Source organism: Myodes glareolus, chromosome 4, assembly GCF_982192425.1.
Source record: "Myodes glareolus chromosome 4, mMyoGla1.1, whole genome shotgun sequence".
NCBI lineage: Eukaryota > Metazoa > Chordata > Mammalia > Rodentia > Cricetidae > Myodes > Myodes glareolus.
In genome coordinates, this window is record NC_142029.1 from 26,514,575 (window position 1) to 26,532,170 (window position 17,596).

At 46.2% G+C, this 17,596-nt stretch overlaps 1 protein-coding gene across 5 annotated transcripts in view; it reads right to left on the minus strand.

Moving 5' to 3' along the window:
- Tln2 (talin 2) overlaps nucleotides 1-17,596 on the minus strand; it is a 406,415-nt gene that overhangs the window by 330,225 nt on the left and 58,594 nt on the right. For all 5 annotated transcript variants that reach the window (XM_087905346.1, XM_087905349.1, XM_087905348.1 and 2 more), the window contains exon 2: nucleotides 1,423-1,512. The gene's annotated coding sequence lies outside the window, so the exon portion shown is untranslated. The remainder of the gene's footprint in view (nucleotides 1-1,422; nucleotides 1,513-17,596) is intronic.

The window sequence follows — 17,596 nt, forward strand, 5'->3', positions numbered from 1 at the left end:
TGTTCTCCCTCCTTCTGCTCCTCAATCAACTTCAAAGCAATAGGTATTATTTCTCCAAATACAGTCTACAGGCCAGCAGCATCAGCGTCACCTGCAACATGTCAGCTCAGCTGACTCTCAGACCTCACCCAGCAGGATCTACAGCTTATTTTAATTATTAAAACATACTAATTGAGCTCAGCAGTGGTGGCGCACGCCTTTAATCCCAGCACTCAGTAGGCAGAGGCAAGTGGATCTCTGTGAGTTCGAGGCCAGCCTGGTCTATAGGGCCAGTTCCAGGACAGTCAGGGATACACAGAGAAACCCCGCCTTGAAAGACAAATAAAACAAAAACCATATTAACTGACCATTAATGGAATGCACTGTGCTAGTTCAATGTATGACTATGTCCTGAGAATTGGAGTTTTAACAAGGTACCTTAGCAACTCAATCTGAGGGTGCTCAGGACACCACAGCTTACTCAGACAGGACTGGGATAGCCCACTGGGGTTTCCATGGGATCTCTTCCTTCGTGCTGCACCGAGTTCCATGGCAGCAAGTTGATTCTGAATGACTAGTGTGTGCTTGACAGTTAAGTGTCAAATGAATGGGCAGTCTACCAACTGACTGACCAAAGAAGCCATCTACACTGTGGCAAGTACAGAGAACAATTCTTTAAGGATGGAGAGAGAGGGAGACAGACAGACAGACAGAAGTATGAACACTTGGGTGGATAAAGATGTGGCAGTGGGACGGAACAGGCTGAATGAGTAGGTATGCACATGCCCCGTGGAAAAGACTGCTAGGGGGGCCATGGTACCTGCAGCTGCCGTCATGTGCACTGTCCGCCTATAAACCAGAAGCAATAGCCAGTCTGGCTGGAGTGTGGTGAAAGGAAAGGGAGGAGAAAGGACGATAAAGATGACATGTGTAGCTCTGGTGGTGGCTGTTGGTGAGGACAGAAAGGTCACATGTAGATTTCCAGCTGCCATCTCTAATGCTTTTGGAACTGGACATGAGAGAGCCTGGCTCTAGCAGGCACGTCCAACCTTTTGACATTGCAACATAATGTTGTTATCTACAAAGTTCAAGTTGGAGTACCATGAAATTGAGTTATCAAAAAACATATGGATATAGATAGTCGTATACATACATATATAGATGGATGGATGGATGGATGGATGGATGACGGATGGGTGGGTAGGTAGATAGGTAGAAAGTAGGTAGAGACAAATATCACCAAAAAAATGTCATGATGTTGTAAGTAATTTCATGATTTATATTGGGTCAAATTCATGGCTATTATAGGGCATATGCAACCAATGGATGAAGGACAATTGTGTCTGCATGGAATGAGCCCATCAACCAGGCCTGGCTGAACTCTTCTAATGACTGCTCACAATCTCTTTCGGCTCGTGAAATAGCAACATGGTCATTACTCACGGTCTTCAATAAGATGATCCAGGAATTTAGGGACATCCAAGCACCAGAGGAGCCTCGATTCCAGTCCAGATGGTACCCTGCAGCAGCGCACTGGCAAAGGAAACACAAATGTCAGTTCAGAGACCTCATTAAGAAATGTATTAGTTAGCCAGGTGTGGCGGTGCCTGCCTTTCATCCCAGTACTTCAGAGACAGTAGCAGGCAGAACTCGGAGTTAGAGGCCAGTCTGGTCTATAGAGCTAGTTTCCAGATAGCCAGGGCTACACAGAGAAACTCTATCACAAAAAAAAAAAAAAAGGAAAGAAAAGAAGAAGAAGAAGAAGAAGAAGAAGAAGAAGAAGAAGAAGAAGAAGAAGAAGAAGAAGTTGTTACTTGATAAAAAGAACCTAAAGAAGAAAAGACTTCATTTTTCAAGAGTATACTCCATCAGGTAAGTATAGTACACCAGGTAAGGACAAGAACACGAAGCTGAAAGCCACATCATCCAATCATCCAATCAGAAAGCTGAGAGAGAAGAATGCTGGTGCTGGCTCATTTTTTTACTCAGTGCAGGGTTCCAGCCCATGGAATGGTGTCATCTACATTTACTGGTCTCTTCACCTCAGTTAACCCAATCTAGAAACCCTCTCAGAGACATGCCCAGAGGTTTGTTTCCATGGTGATGCTGAATCCCATCAAACTGGCAATCAAGATGAACTATCACAGCAGGGGAGCAACATTCTCACCACAGTGAACACTCCTGATTGGATTTCAGATGATGAAGAGGGAGGAGCGGAATTCCTGATCTCCAGGCTGGGTGCAGCCTCAGAGTTGGCAAACTCCCCATCTTCAGACAGAGAAAGAGACTCCATAACCCCGCTGCAGATCAAACATAGCCTCTCAGAGCCCAGACTGGGGATGCAGCGGTCCTTTGAAACCTTGGAGGTGCTCTGTTCAGAGATGATGCCAAGGCACAGAACACAGCCAGGCCTTGCCTCCAAATCAGCAGCCCAGGATCAGGACCAACAACAGGCAGCTACCTTCCTAGTAAAACTCCGTGTCTAAATAAATATGATTCTTGTTCTGTCTGGCTCTAGACAGGGGAGGAGACAAAGTAACCTACAGTTCCAAATCACAACCATTTGGCTAATTAATTTATATTCTCTCCCTTCCTCTCTCCTTCCCTTCCCTTTTCCTCCCTTTTCCTGTCTCTCTCCTTCTTCCCCCTCCCTCCCTCTCCATCTTTCTTCCCCCTTCTGCCTCTCTAATCCAAAAAGACCTACATCAGTCAGCCAAGGTTCCTGGTTTCCCTCAAAAAAAAAAAAAAAATCAGGATTCAAAACGCAGCAAAACCATTTGTGTATGTCCGTAAGATTATCTAAAACCTCCAGCAAGAAATCTAAAGATATAAAAAACAAATTCGAATCTTTGAGATGTAAAGACCATAGACCAAGAGAGAACATTCCATCTCTGCACTTCAAGTTGGCAGACCTGGGAGGACCTGAATCTGAGATGCTCTCCACAGGTTAATGTTTCATTCTTGGTCCCCTGGCTGCTGGCTGCTACTCTGGGAAGCTGTAGGGCCTGAAGGAGGTGGAGGGTAGCTAGATCAGGTCAACGGCTGCATGCCTTTGAAGGGTAGAACTGGCTCCTAGTTCTGATCCATCACCAACTGGGGAGATTCTGACATGTACTTCTGCCACTCTGAACTCCGCCATGTGTCCCTCGCCAAGACAGGACGAACCCTCTAAAGCAGTGAGCCAGCCATAAGCTTTCCTCCCTGGAGGAAAGCTGTGTCTGTCGGGGATTATAACCAATTGATAGGAGAGCCGAGGGGCCAGAACACATCCCAAGAAATGCTTGGGAGCCATAAATGACATTCAAGGGACCAGAGTCCACCCCAGGAAATGCTTGAGGATCATGGAAATTAGGACATCTTGAAGCACAGCAAACGTACTCCTGTCCCGTCTCATTTTGATGCAATGAAATAGACAATCAAAATACTCATTCTGTAGGAAATGAGGCTTCTGATTATGGTCTGGGTTCTTAAATTAAATCTTCACCCAATTATACATTGAAACATAAGCCTCCAAACAGTTGTCCCTCCCCCTGGGCTTTAGCTGCAGCCGGTCCTGACTACTAACCACTGCGACCCAGCAGCTTATGCCTAACCAGTGGATGCCATCGCTCACCTGTGCGACGGGGAGTAAGGTAAGGCAGACGAGGTAAGCCCAAGGCACTCACTGATACAGACTGACAACCCTCTTCACTCTGGGAACACAGAGCCGAAGAAACTTCACATGAAGTTGGCTTCTACATGGTAGAATGACTTGCCTGCTTGAGCAAGGGGCTGTTGGTCTTTACCAATCTGAGCTGCTGTATCTCTTCGGCGATCATTATTAGGTTGGTGTGACACAGTTATATTATGTTAGTTAGAGTCTGTCTGTAGAGTCAGCTCTAGCCTTCCTCCCCGGCCCCCATCCCGCAAACACTAAATGGGGATTTGGATCTGTTTCCCCAAAGATCCATTACTTTTTTATAAGACAAAGTTAAGGTTTCTTTTGCACAAAGCAGAATTCAGACAGTGAGGTCATTTGTTTGGAAACTACAGCAATCATTCCAATATTTTTTTTCCTTCTGTGTTCACATTCTAGTTACTCTGGATCATGAGAAGGAGGCAGAGATTTCAGAGAAAAATGCAAAGGCTTCTTAGGCCACCACACGGTCAAGGCCTCCACACCGGGATACCCAGGCACATAGCTAACTGATCACTTCCCATCCCATAGTTAGACACTTGTCAACCCAAAAAACCAATGAAGACAAAGACAAAGCAAATCGAAGACTAGAAATAGTCAACAGTCCCTAGATCCACCTAAACAAACATATTAAACCCTCCCACGATGTCCGCAATGTTCCTTAGTCTTAAAGGAGAAAACAGGCTGGGAGTAGGAAGCATTGCAAACTCCTCTGGAAATCCAATGGTCCTTTAATGCCTGAATGGAGAACAGTCAATTGTTCTTAAGTGTAAAGATCCCGACATTACCATATCCCAGAAGCCCTCTCTTTTAATACTCTCAACTACCCCCAAGTCCTCCACAAGCAGAGTCCTGATCACGTCAGCAGGGAACGCTGGCTTCTTGCAGCAGGTGCAGTGGCCAGCATGGCTGTCCTGCTAGCCAGGACTGCTCAGGACTGCTGCAGCTCTCATCTAAGAGCCTCGGCAAGTTAGGGTGGGCTCAGTACTCAACTTTTCAAGATTTATGGTAATAATAATAGATAAAAGCACATAAAAATATGCATAGTTTTCATAAGAGACAGAAAGGGAGTGGATGTAGATGGGACAGTGGGGAGGAACTGAGAGGAGTTGAGGGAGAGAAACCATAATGTGAGAAAAAAAATTCATTTTCTTTCTTTCTTTTTTTATATTTATTTATTTATTTATTATGTATATAATGTTCTGCCTTCATGTATGCCTACAGGCCAGAAGAGGGCACCATATTTTACTATAGATGGTTGTGAGCCACCATGAGGTGCTGGGAATGGAACTCAGGACCTCTGGGAGAGCAGTCAGTGTTCTTAACCTCTGAGCCATCTTTCCAGCCCCCTCCAAAATTCATTTTCAATAAAAATTTAAAAAAGAAGAGCCAGGCAGTGGTGGCACATGCCTTTAAACCCAGAACTTGGGAGGCAGAGGCAGACAGATCTCTCTGAGTCTGATCTTCAAGAGCTAGTTCTAGGACAGCTAGGACTGTAATATAGAAAACGTCTATCTTGAAAAACTAAAATAAAAAATAAGTAATAATAAGCAAACAAATAAATAAAAATGTGCATAGTAATCATTTTGTTATTATATAAAAGCTAGGAAATTAGTTACTAAATATTTTTGTGGACATGCCATATTTTAGTGAATTTTCAATGCAATTTTGTTTCTTTTTTGAAAGGATTTTTATTCTTTTTAATTATATGCATATAGCAGAAATATATGCAAATTTATGCAGGTATCCACGGATAGAGGCCCAATCCCCCTGGAGCTGGAGTTGAGGTACCTCTGAGCTGCTCAACGTGGGTGCTAGGAAACAAACCAGAGCAGTGTATGCTCTAACTGCTAAGCCATCTCTCCGGTCCTTTGTTTTCTTGTTTTAAAGATTTATTTATTTTTATGTGTATGTGAATGCCTACTAGTCTATATCTGTATCACATATCTGCAGATGCCTTTGGATGCCAGTAGAGGGTGTCAGACCCCTGAGAAACTGGAGTTACAGGAAGGTGTGAATCACCAGATATGGGTGCTGGGAACTGAACTTGGGTCCTCTGGAAGATCAGAACCATCTCTCCAGCCCTATAAATTTGTTTTCTTAAGATTCTAGTCTCAGATCATATTTCATTCAAAAACCAAGTGTGTTTGCCCAACAATAATCTAAGTGAGTATTCTAACTTTTTGATGTTGCTATGTCTTCACATCTAAGCACAAATATCTGGGCCCACTGAGAATAAATAATCAATATTTTTAATTTTTAAAACATAGAGATGCTGTTCACCTCTTGGGAGAAAGGAAGGCATGGATTCCACGGGTATTCGCTTTACTCCTTATGAATGACCCCTCCGAGCTATGCTTGCCTTGAACTCCTAAATTCCAGTGATCCTCCTCAGCCTTCCAGTTAAATGTGACTACAGGCAACTGACCCCAGAAGGGGCCTTGAAAATCTACCTAGATGTTTTAAGAATCACGATAAAACATTAAAAAATAAAATAAACAAACAAACGAAAATTACAAAACAGATTCATGCCAGTAACAGAAATCTGCCGGGATTGTTCTGAGAATTATTCTCAGCCTACCTTAAGATGCCGGAAAAAAGTGAAGTGAGCCCAGAGTTTGTCAAGGGTGGGGTTTGACAAGCCAGGCAGAGGCTCTAGAGACATCTCCTATAAATACAACTTCGCTTTGGAAAGTCTACACACTGGCACAGTCCTGCATTCCGAGCTCACACCATGCTGGGCCAGCACTAGGTATCTGTGCATCCAAGGGTCTTCTCTGACACATTCTGCAAGTCTATTTCCTGCGGCACATGTGTTAGTTAGCAGGAACAATGTCCTTATGCTGTCCTTAGCAGCGAAGGAACAAGAGAAGGGTCAGGTATCCTGTAGATCTGGGAGAACCCTGCTTCCTTCTGTGGAGATGCTAACCCCAGGTTCCTTCACACACACACACACACACACACACACACACACACACACACACACGACCTCATCCTCTCTCTTTGCCTTTCCTATGAAAACTCTGCTCATTGGCCAGATCAAGTCAAGTCATCCATCGGCCTTAAGATGGATAAAAGGTAGAGAAATGTGGACAGTATGTCTAAATCTCTAGCCCTCCCTACGCTCACCAGAAGCATCTTGACCAAATTAGTAAGAGCATGCTATCCAGACAAGTCTCAGAGGAGACAGAGTTTGTCATCTTTTAAGTCAATATCCTCATTCTTCTTGTGTTGCTAAAACAGAAGACAGGAGACCAGAAGATTGATTTTTAAAAACAAAATAAAACACATTATTTATGAGGTTCATGTGCAGGCAGGGCCTTCACGACATATCATCCCATGGTAGCAGGGGTAAGGGAGTAAAAGGGTAAGAGGGGACTGAAGTGGCCTTGGCACTACTACAGTATGTAGAGTGTGCACCTCTGTGGGTAGGTGCATGTATGCCTATATGTAGAGGTCAATGTTGGCATCAGATATCCTTCAAGAGCTGTCTACTCTGGTTTTTTGAGACAGGGTCTTTCACAAGGCCTTGGCGCCCCCCAATTAAGCTACACTAGCTGACCAGCACTACTTGGGATCACAGGCATGTGTTACAATGCTCAGCTTTTTGCATGCATGCTGGAAACCTATTCAAGTTCTCATACATGTAAGGGAAGCATATTTAGCCCAGACAGCCCAACAAAACTATCTCCCGTGTCCAGAACCTACTCTTAAAATAGCTGATACACTCTCATGGCAGTGGTATTAGTCCAAGCATGGGCATGGCCCTCATGACCTAAAATCCTCTTCCCAGGCCTGACTCCCAATACTATTTCATTGGGAAGTAAAATTACACACAGGGACTTTGAGGGACATTTAAATTTCAGTAGTTATAATAGTCAAAAACTGACACTGATACTTAGTGACATTTTGACCTGGTTTTAGGCAGTGTACATGAACCTAATACCCACGAAAAGCATACAGGTCTAATTATTCTAGTTCCTTTTCTTCTACTGAGGGTCTCCTCTTCTTTCCTAAGTCTGCCATTTAAAAAGCAAAACTAGGAACACAGAACTGACTCTTCAAGATGTTTGTGTGTATGTGTGCATGTGTGTCTATGTTTACATGTTTATACTCATGAGCGGGTACGTGTGTTCTACTACATGCATGCACATACAATTCTTGCCTGGCTCACAATAATAGCTTTACAGGGAAACCATTGTTAATAGCTCAGGAAAAGCCAAGTCTTGCCAACTCCAAAAGAACAAAGGGTTTCAACAACTAAAGTGGGAACATAATGACCTCACCCCCTCACGCTCCCGCCCCTAAGCCTGTGTATGGGGGGACCCTTTTCAAATTTGGAGTGCTCCCTTATAAGTCCCGTTCCACCCTGGAGGATGAGGTGGGAGGACAGCCAAGCCAGGAAACAGATTCCAGAGGTGGCTCTTTGATATTTAGCCCAGACAACCCACTGGTCATCAGGGTTCGTCCACTAGGCAGAGGCTGGAACTCTCAGTGAGGCTCGAGACCTCAGCCTACCCGCAGGCATTAGTCACTGCCCCCAGCTGCTAGTTCCTGTCCAGTGAGGGCCCGAGCCAGGACTGAAATGCACTGTCTGATAACAGCCCTGTGTCTCTGAAGCACTAGACTATTAACCCTTAGCTCCCAGTGACTCACACCACTGGGCCCCTCACAGGTCACATGCTCTGGGCTTGGTGATGCCTGTGTTTCCGGCATTAGCAAGACAGACACTGAGAGTGACCCAGAGCAGATCATGGGGCTACAGCTGGGTGGGATGCAAGCCAGAGCCTCGATGCTAACCTCCCCTCTGTTTACTGCCTACATACCTAAGTAGCAGTACTGAAAGGAGAGTAGAAGTTCCTTCCATGGTCTTCAGCTTGTGCGAGCAATGCTCACCCCCTCCTCCATACAGCCACATTCTCATATTCTCAGGCAATGTCAAGATAAAATGCTTTAAGTATTTCATCTCTTCCAGTGGCCCCTCTAGGCATCTGTAAAGTAGCAATATTTATTTTATACAGAATGCTTGACACCCATGGCTGAAAGGCCCCTTCATGAACCAACCCCAACACAGTAAATGTGCTTATGTCCTGCCCTATGCTGGTATGGAAATGGGGTGAAAGAACAAACCAGATCAAAAAACAAATAAATACAGGGGACTGGGGAGGGGGCTGTGTGTGTAAAGTGTGTGTGGTCCAAGCATGCAGACTAAATCCAGGACTCACGCAAAAGCAGGTGTAGTAGCATGCTTCTGCTCCTAAACAGAGATGAAAGATGGAATTAGGAGAATCCCCAGAAGCGCATGGGGCAGCTGGTGTGTGCAGCAGCAAATGACAGTGAGGCCATCTCAAACAAGGTCAAAGTTGAGAACTGCACTGGTTTGGATGAGAATGATCCCCACAGCCGTAAATGTTTGAATACTTGGTCCTTAGCACATGGAATTGTTTGGAAAGGATTAAGAGGTATGGCTTTGTTGGAGGAGGTACCTCCCTGGGAGTGAGTTTTGAGGTTTCAAAAGACTTCCCCCATCCCCACCCCTTCCCCATCCCCAACCCTTCCCTATCCGCTCTCCCTGCCTCCTATTTGCAGATCAAGATGTGAGCTCTCAGGTGTTCCTGCCACCATGTCTCAGACCATGGACTCTTAGCCCTCTGAAACTATAAGCCAAATTAAACATTTTTAAAAATAAGTTGTCTCGGCCATTGACTTACCACAGCAATAAAAGTCACTAAGTCAAGGACTTTCCTAGTTCAGGTTGCTATTGCTGTAATGAAATACCATGTCCAGAACAACTTTGGGAGAAAAGGTTTATTTGGCTTAGTTTCCCTAATCACTGTTCATCTCAAAAGAATTCAGAGCAGTAACTCAAACAGGACAGAATCCTGGAGGGAAGAGCTGATGAGGAGGCCATGGAGGAGTGCTGCTTACTGGCTTGCTCCACATGGCTTGCTCAGCCTGTTTTCTTATAGAACCCAGGACCACTGGCCCAGGGGTGGCCCCACTCACAGTAGGCTGGCCTCTCCACCATCAAACCCTTCTGGAGGCATTTTTTCAATTTGAGGCTCCTTTCCTACCAGTGATTCTACCTTGTGTCAAACTGGCATAAAACTATCCAGCACAGGATCAACACTCTAGGTTATCCTTGGATCTTCACATACAAACATGGCATGTTACTGTACCAGCACACACACACACACACACACACACACACACACACACACACACACACTGTACTATTAGAAGACCGTGCTACCTGAAAGACGCTTTAGCACTGCCTCCCACCCTACCCCCCACCCTCACAAGGACACTTTTGGAAACAGGCTATCAGCTGCATCTCCTCCCACTTACAGAGCAGTCTTTTCCAGCTCTCTCTTCTCTCCATCCCCCATGATACTGTCCTCAGTATGAGAAGTCTGTCTCTCTCAACCAGCGGCTGCTGCAAGGTAAGGCTGTCCTGTCCTCCACAAGAGTAGTACCTGCTGAGGGCCTGGTGTCCAGGACACTGATGACGAGGAAAGGTGACAGGTAGGAAGCCCATTCTTATAGGATAAACAGAGTGGAGAGGGGGCAGGGTACCACAGCATTCCTCCACATTCCTCACCCCCTTCTCCGGAATTCAGCATCATTAGTAACTCTACAATCAGCACTGAAAACTCTAGGGTCTGGGAAGAGCGCTCAATCAACAAAGTGCTTGCACTGCTAGCTCCAAGACCTGAGTTTGATCCCCAGAATGTTCAAAGGCCAGGTGTGATGACACAAGCTTATAGAACCTGGGGAGGCGGAGGCAGGCAAATGCCTGGTCAGCCAGCCCAGTTGACTTGACAAATACCAGGCTAATGAGAGACCCTATCGGTACCTCGGGAACAACAGCAAACGCTGGCCTCTGGTCTCAAAACACATGCACACATAACCACACAAACATGTGCACGAACTCACACAAATGAAGGGAGGGAGACAAAATGAGGAAGGAAAGGAAAGGGAACTCGAGAGCTATAGGAAAAGAAGGTCAATAGATAGGAAAGAAGGTCAACAGGCTGGCTGAGGGGCCAACACAAAGAAACACCCAGCTTCCGCCATCATCAGTCAACAGCAGAAAGGGACTCAGAGCAGAGGTGCCCTCCTGTGCCTTCCACACTGTGGGCAACACTGCCGGGGTGTGTGTGTTTGGGGGGATCAGCTTCCTCCTTTCTGGCCTGTGATTGACATTCTCCTCTGCCTTCAGGACAGAGTTCCAGTTTCTTACTTGGAACACCAGGGCCCTCAGACTCCAGACTCCCAGCTGATCCCTGACTCAGTTCTGTTCCCACCTTTCCCACACAGACACACACCACAGAGCAGTCCCAAGAGGGTGTCTGATGTCTGAGGCTCTCTCCCCACTTCCACCACATCCTGCCCTCGCTGTGGGGTCTGTGCTCAAGTCATTCCCTCTGGAAAAGCATCTTTTTAACTTATCTTCCCGATTTAAATATTCCTTCCTCAAAATCCAGAACACCACCCCCAGCCTCCAACAGGACTCTCAGGCCCGGCTCTCTGCCTCACTGTGAGCAACTTCACACTGGACGGCTCCGGAATTAGAGACAAGCAACGTTATTGTGACAAGAAGATACCTCACAAAAGCAACTGAAGGCACCGTTCATTCTGATTCACATTTTCAGGCACTCCACGAGGATGGGCAAGGCATGGCAGCAGGAACAGCTGGTCACGTGGCACCCACAAGCAGGGAGCAAAGAGGAATGAATGCTGCTACTCAGATGGCTTTGTCTTGTCTGTTTAATCCAGGACCCCAGCCAATGAAATGGCGGCACCGACACTTGTGTGTCTTCACACCTCGAGGGAATCTAGAAACTCCCTCACAGATACAGTGAGGCTTGCCTCTTGGATGAGTCTAGATCTCGTCAAGTTGACAATCCACACTAACCACCAGAGTTCTCTTCTGGAGGGCTTTTACCTCACCCACTTTTATCTTTGCACCCCACGGAGCATTCAGTATAGACTTTAGCGGATGGTGAAGATTTGGGTGACCCCGCTGGGCTCCCTGAAGGCTACTTCTAGAAGTGCGTCATTCCAGGTCAAGGAGTGGCTCATCTGGGCATACTCTATCAGCATGAAAGACTCCCACCACATTGGGCCCTCTTTCTAGGATCTAGTACACAAAGGTCAAACAACCAAATTTCTTCCACAAACTTCAAGATTCCCCTGGGGCCAATGTGAGAAGTTGGTGACCCCAGAGTGAGCACCTGTCCTTATAAAGAACAGCTTTCGGGCAAGCGTCATTGTGAAATGAATTTAATTTTGAAGTCCATCCGAAAGCTATCTGTTCACCCATCTTTCCTTCTGACTCATTATGTGTGCATGGTTCTACAATCACAGTTCCTGCGCCAGTGAGACGGTTCTGCAGGGAAAATGCACACCACGGTAGCCTGACAAAAGCAGTCCGAGCCCTGGAACCCAGATAAAAAGCCAAATGAGAGGCATGCTGTGTGCACTCCTGGCACTCCCATGGAAGATGGCAGACAGAGAATGGAGAATGCCAGGGAGCTGGGTTAGCTAGCTGGCCTGCAGTGTGCAATATGGCAGAAACGGACGGGAGAGACGCTGCCTCACAATAAAAAAAAAAAAAGAACTGACTTCTAAAAGTTATCCTCTCTCTCTCTCTCTCTCTCTCTCTCTCTCTCTCTCACACACACACACACACACACACACACACTCTTACACACATTCTCACATGCACATACACTCTCTCACACACACATACACTCTCACAGACTCTCATACACATTCTCTCTCACACACACTCTCTTAGTCTCTCACACACACACACACACACACACACACACACACACTAACTTTAGTTTTTGGTTTGGCCTCTCTCTCTCTCTCTCTCTCTCTCTCTCTCTCTCTCTCTCTCTCTCTCTCTCTCTAGCTTTGGAGCCTGTCCTGGAACTAGCTCTTGTAGATGAGGCTGGGCCTCGAACTTACAGAGATCTGCCTGCCTCTGCTTCTTGAGAGCTGGGATTAAAGGCATGCGCCACCACCATGCTAACTTAACTTTACAAAACAGAATGAGAGTTTCCAGGTCAGTGCATTTTCTTACAAAAGGACAGGAATGGTTCTATTCTCAACACTCCTCTTGGATGGGGGCTCTACTCCCATGCCTCAAAGAAAATCAGGAAGCAATATTTGGCCTCAGTCAAGAAGTATCTGGAATCCCGCCCACCCCCATCAAACAAATGTTCCTCATTTGATCCAAACTCTTTCAATTACAAGCCTAAAAGAGACCAAGGAAACCCACGACCACCTACTCCCACTTTGATGAGACATTTAAAGCGGTTGCTTCCGTCAGCCAGCCAAGCAGATGATTAACAAATAGTCACCAAACCTGGGCTGCAGCTTGTTTGTGAGCATTTCTTTGCTGCTCAGCCAGGCTCTACCTGTAACTCATTAGTAGACCAAGCAGGTCTTGAACTCATATTAGACCACCTGCCTCCTAAGGGCAGCCTCCACCATGGCTAGCCTCCATTCTCTTAAGGCAGCACTGGGAAGACAATTCCAACTAAAGCCTTTGCCATTTGTTTCTATCTAAAGAATAATCTTGCGACCAGGGCTGCACCTCATTTAGCAGAGCACTCACGGAGCAAGCACTCTCAGCACTGAATAAATTGGACATGGTGGCACACGCCTGTGACTCTAGCATTCCTAAGGTGCTGGCAGGAGGATCAAGAATTCAGTTATCCTTTGCTACATAGGAAGTTCAAGGCCAGCCCGGGCTACATGGGATCCTACCTTCCCTTCTCTCACCCCATAAAATCATCACAAGCATTAACATCAAAAGATAATGTTTCCAGTGACTTCAGAAACAGATACTGAGTGATGATGGTATCTCAACACCCCAATTTTCCCACCTCAGTAAACCCCTGCTCCGAGGGAGCTGTTTCAACCTTCACATTGCCCTTTGTCTCTTAGAGGCACTAATTCTCTGACATATTTCCTAGATTTGGTAAACTGAGGTCACACTTAGGTACAGCCCAAGTCCATTCCCTTCCTGGTTCTGGTTCCAAGTTCATAATTCAGATTAGAAGCCAAGTGCTTGGACTCTTCAAGACCAGGACTGTGGCTGCCCATTCTTCCCAAGGTCCTCCTAGGTAACAGGTATGACAACCCACCCAAGAGTCTACACCAAAACTGTATCTTTTTTGCTGTTGTTCTTCTTGCTGTTGTTCCAACTAGAATTTTGAGGTGCAAAAGTGGTTTGGGGGTTCCTATAACCCAAGAATTTCCAGGCTCTCTGGCCAGAACTGAAGGCAGAGGAGAGGCAGCATGCCAGCAAGCACTGAGAAGCCATCCACACGGGCTTTCTTTCATTTCATTTATGGAATTCTGTATTCTAGCTTATTCACTATTTGCATGCTTACTTTCATACTAGAACAAGCTTTTACCTTCCATATCCCCTCAGAAACCTTAAGGCTACATAGCATGTTTTGCATTTCTTTCATAATTTATGCTTATTTCATAAATTCAGACTGACCACTTAGCCCTTCAGCTCTGTGCCAAAGGCAGCAATTTGGTGTCTTCCCTTCCTCCCACAGGGAGGGAGCCTACTGCCAAAACATATCGGGCCACTCAAGCAAGGAAGGACTTGGAGGTAGACCCAGATCTTTGGAGACTGATCAGGAGCTCGCTGCCTCTCTAGAGCCACACGGTTCAGAGCCACTCAGTTATTCTAACTCATAAGGCCATGATCAACTTTTTAATCCCCCACACACACCTGCTACATATTGCGGTATGTTGAGTTTGGTGAGCTTCCGCCTCAAGCTTGACCCAAGGTCTATGAAAGGGGACTGAGTCTTTCCTGTCACCCGATCGCTAAAACGCTTCAGCCTTGAGAATATTTGTTCTCCAGCCATCACATACTTTGTTCCCATCCATTCCCAGTTGCAAAAACTAAAAAAGTAAGCTGTTTAACGGACACAGTCACGGAGCCAGTGTGATAGTTGCCTTCCTGTTGCTATGGCAGATGCCTGAGGTCAACAACTTACAAGGGGGCAGTATTCAGTTCCTTTAGTTCCTGGTTTTGAGGCACTCAGTCCATGGTCTCTTAGCTCCACTATGACAGAACTATGATGAAGCAAATCTGCTCACCTCGTGGTGCTGGGAAAATGGTGAGCAAGAGAGGAGAGGCTGGAGTTTCGATCACTCCTTTCTGCAGTGACCTAACTTCTCTCACTAAGCTCTGCCTCCCACAGTTTCCCTGACCTCCCAACAGTACAAAAGGCTTCCACCAAACCTGAGACCTCAGAGGCACTAAAGATTTAAACTCTAGCAGCCAGAAACATCATCCTCTACAATGGCGGCGAAGACTAAAAATAAGACCAAGCAAGGCCACATCTGCTCAAAGGAAACCTCATCACAACCACAGGCTCAAGTGAGAACTTTCCTAAGGACAGCTTTTGGGTCAGTGCTAGCTACTGTAACTATTCTACATATAATAATTAGTAAAGTTTCCAGTTGTGTATTTCGCATTACAAAGTGAAACGGGGAAGGGCCAAGCTAATAATGAAGTCGTGTTTAGGAACAATAAAGGATGTCTCACACACACACACACACACACACCTTTTATTGGTCATTTATCTTTGGGTGTGCGTGTGCTCATGCAGAGGGCCACACCACGCACATAAAAATCAGGGGACAACCTTGCCTGCCTGCTGGAGGTCTGGTTTCTTGTTCGCAGTAGCATCGGCTAGCTGGCCCCCAGACTTCTGGAGAGTCTCCTGTCTCCATCTTCCATCTTGGTGTAGATTGCTAGTATTACAGAAGCGTACTACCATTGTAAGTGGGTTCTGGGGACCTGAACTTGGAACTTGCCGCTTGCAAGACAAGTACTTTACCCATTGAGCCATCTCTCCTAGACATCATACACATCCCAACATAGTCTAAACAGGAAGCAATTTCTATCTCTAGGGGGCATGTGGCTATGTCTAGAGACAACTTTACCTGCCACAACTGCAGGGAGCAAGGGTGTCATTGTCATTTCTGTCGCAGAGGACAAGAACGCTGCTAAACCCTCTACGATGCAGAGTACACCCTCCACAGCAAGAGCTGCTGTCTGACCTACATGTCAGGGGTACGGGAGCTGAGAAGCCTGAGCCTAACAGTGCCAGAAAGAGATGGAGCTGTAATCTTCCTGGCAGTAGCCTGCTCCGTCTGGACATGGCTGAACTTCCCGCATCCCAGGAGAGGTACGGAGGTAGAGAGCATGGCCCGTTTGAAGGATTTCCATTCACTCGACTGCATCCGGTACTAATTCTCAAGCCTTCCAGTTTGGTGGCTCTCCAAGTCTAAGGGGCCCTTCCCAGGAAGCCTCTCAAAGCCTTACAGCATTTGCCTAGGAAGGAAGAGCATGATGTGGCGTTCACTGCTCCACACTGCCACCCACCAAAGGACTGCGGACTTCACAATCGTATTTTAATTCGAAAGCCCTATGATTTGATTCTAGTTAGTCGACAAGAGCACAGGCACAGACACTTCACTCTGAATTCTAAACTCTGTTTCGCAAAAATGTGCCAAGCAAAAAGAGAAAAAAAAAACAGCTAAAAAAAACATGACCTCAAGTATATGAATATACTTATAAAGATTTTTGCATTCCCGTTGTTCTTGGCAACCATACACCAGTCCATCACCCTGGCTTTTAGGGTGGATCAAGTACTACACCAACTGCTCTATGGACAGAGAAAGCACATGATTGCCTTGCCAGTCGTAAGACATTCTCCTTTGGCTGTAGCTGACCCAAGCTCTAAAGACAGGGCTTCCCAGAGAGGCTGACCACGCGGGCACATACACCAACAGTCTCAAGGACCAGAGTGCAGGAGCTATTTTAAAAAAATAAAAATAAAAATCTAACTCACCAGGCTGCAGAACAGGCTTTTAACATTCTAGACCCGGTTACGAATTCATCAGTATAGCTTCTCTTTAGAAGACAGTCATGAAGAGTGAACCATGGGTGCAGCAACGCCATATACGGGAGCCCCAACCTCTCTATCACAGGATACCAGAGAATCTCCAGACAGCAAGCTGCAACAGTGGACAGAGGACTCCCAGAAGAGAAGGGCGAGGTCCCTGCTAAGGCTGAGGGAAACAGCATGTGTGAATGCTGCTAAGTAGAGGCTAAAGGGCTTAGCACATTTCCTTTGCCTCCAAGAAAAAAGAAAACACCTCCGCTCACCACAAATTTCCTAGCACATCCATCATCCGCAAAACAAATGAGTGGACCCGAAGAGCATTGGGAGTGTAGAGCACTAGTTACTGAAGACTCTGAGAGCCTCCACAGACACCCACATGCTGACACTTGGCAACAGAGAGTTAATGTCCTGGGGCCAAGGCTGCCTCTCAGCACGCTCAAATGTGAAATCATAATAAGGACACTGAGGGATTTAGTCAGGAGCCCTCCCCTCCACCATCGGGTGGAATGGCAAAAATGCAGAGTGCTGGGAGCCAGGACAATCTCATTTTCCTCCTAACCACGCAAGGAATTTGCATTTAAAATGAGCATCTCATCAGCCTTCCAAGAATGCTCATCACTGGCTGCTAGCATTAGCAGCAATACAAGTGATGCCATGCTACCTCGCATTTCTCATTACTGCAACCAAGGTATCTAGTAGCCTTGCAGGCCATAGGACTCTGCTACGGAGCTGCATCTTGCAAGGCGGGTGCCAGAGCAACATGCGAAGTGGGACCAAATGAATAAAAGAGAGTAAGGTGACAACACTGCTGAGGGATCAGGCTTTACTTGCTCTACCGTGTCACAAGGACCAGCTAAGTGGCATCAGGAAACAAGAGATGTGTATGAAAATCAAAGTGGAAGCCAACAAGAGGGCGAACTCTGAAGCCTGTCATTTCTTCAGCAGCTATTAGCTGCATGGCAACCAGCAGTGCAAACACTGGGAG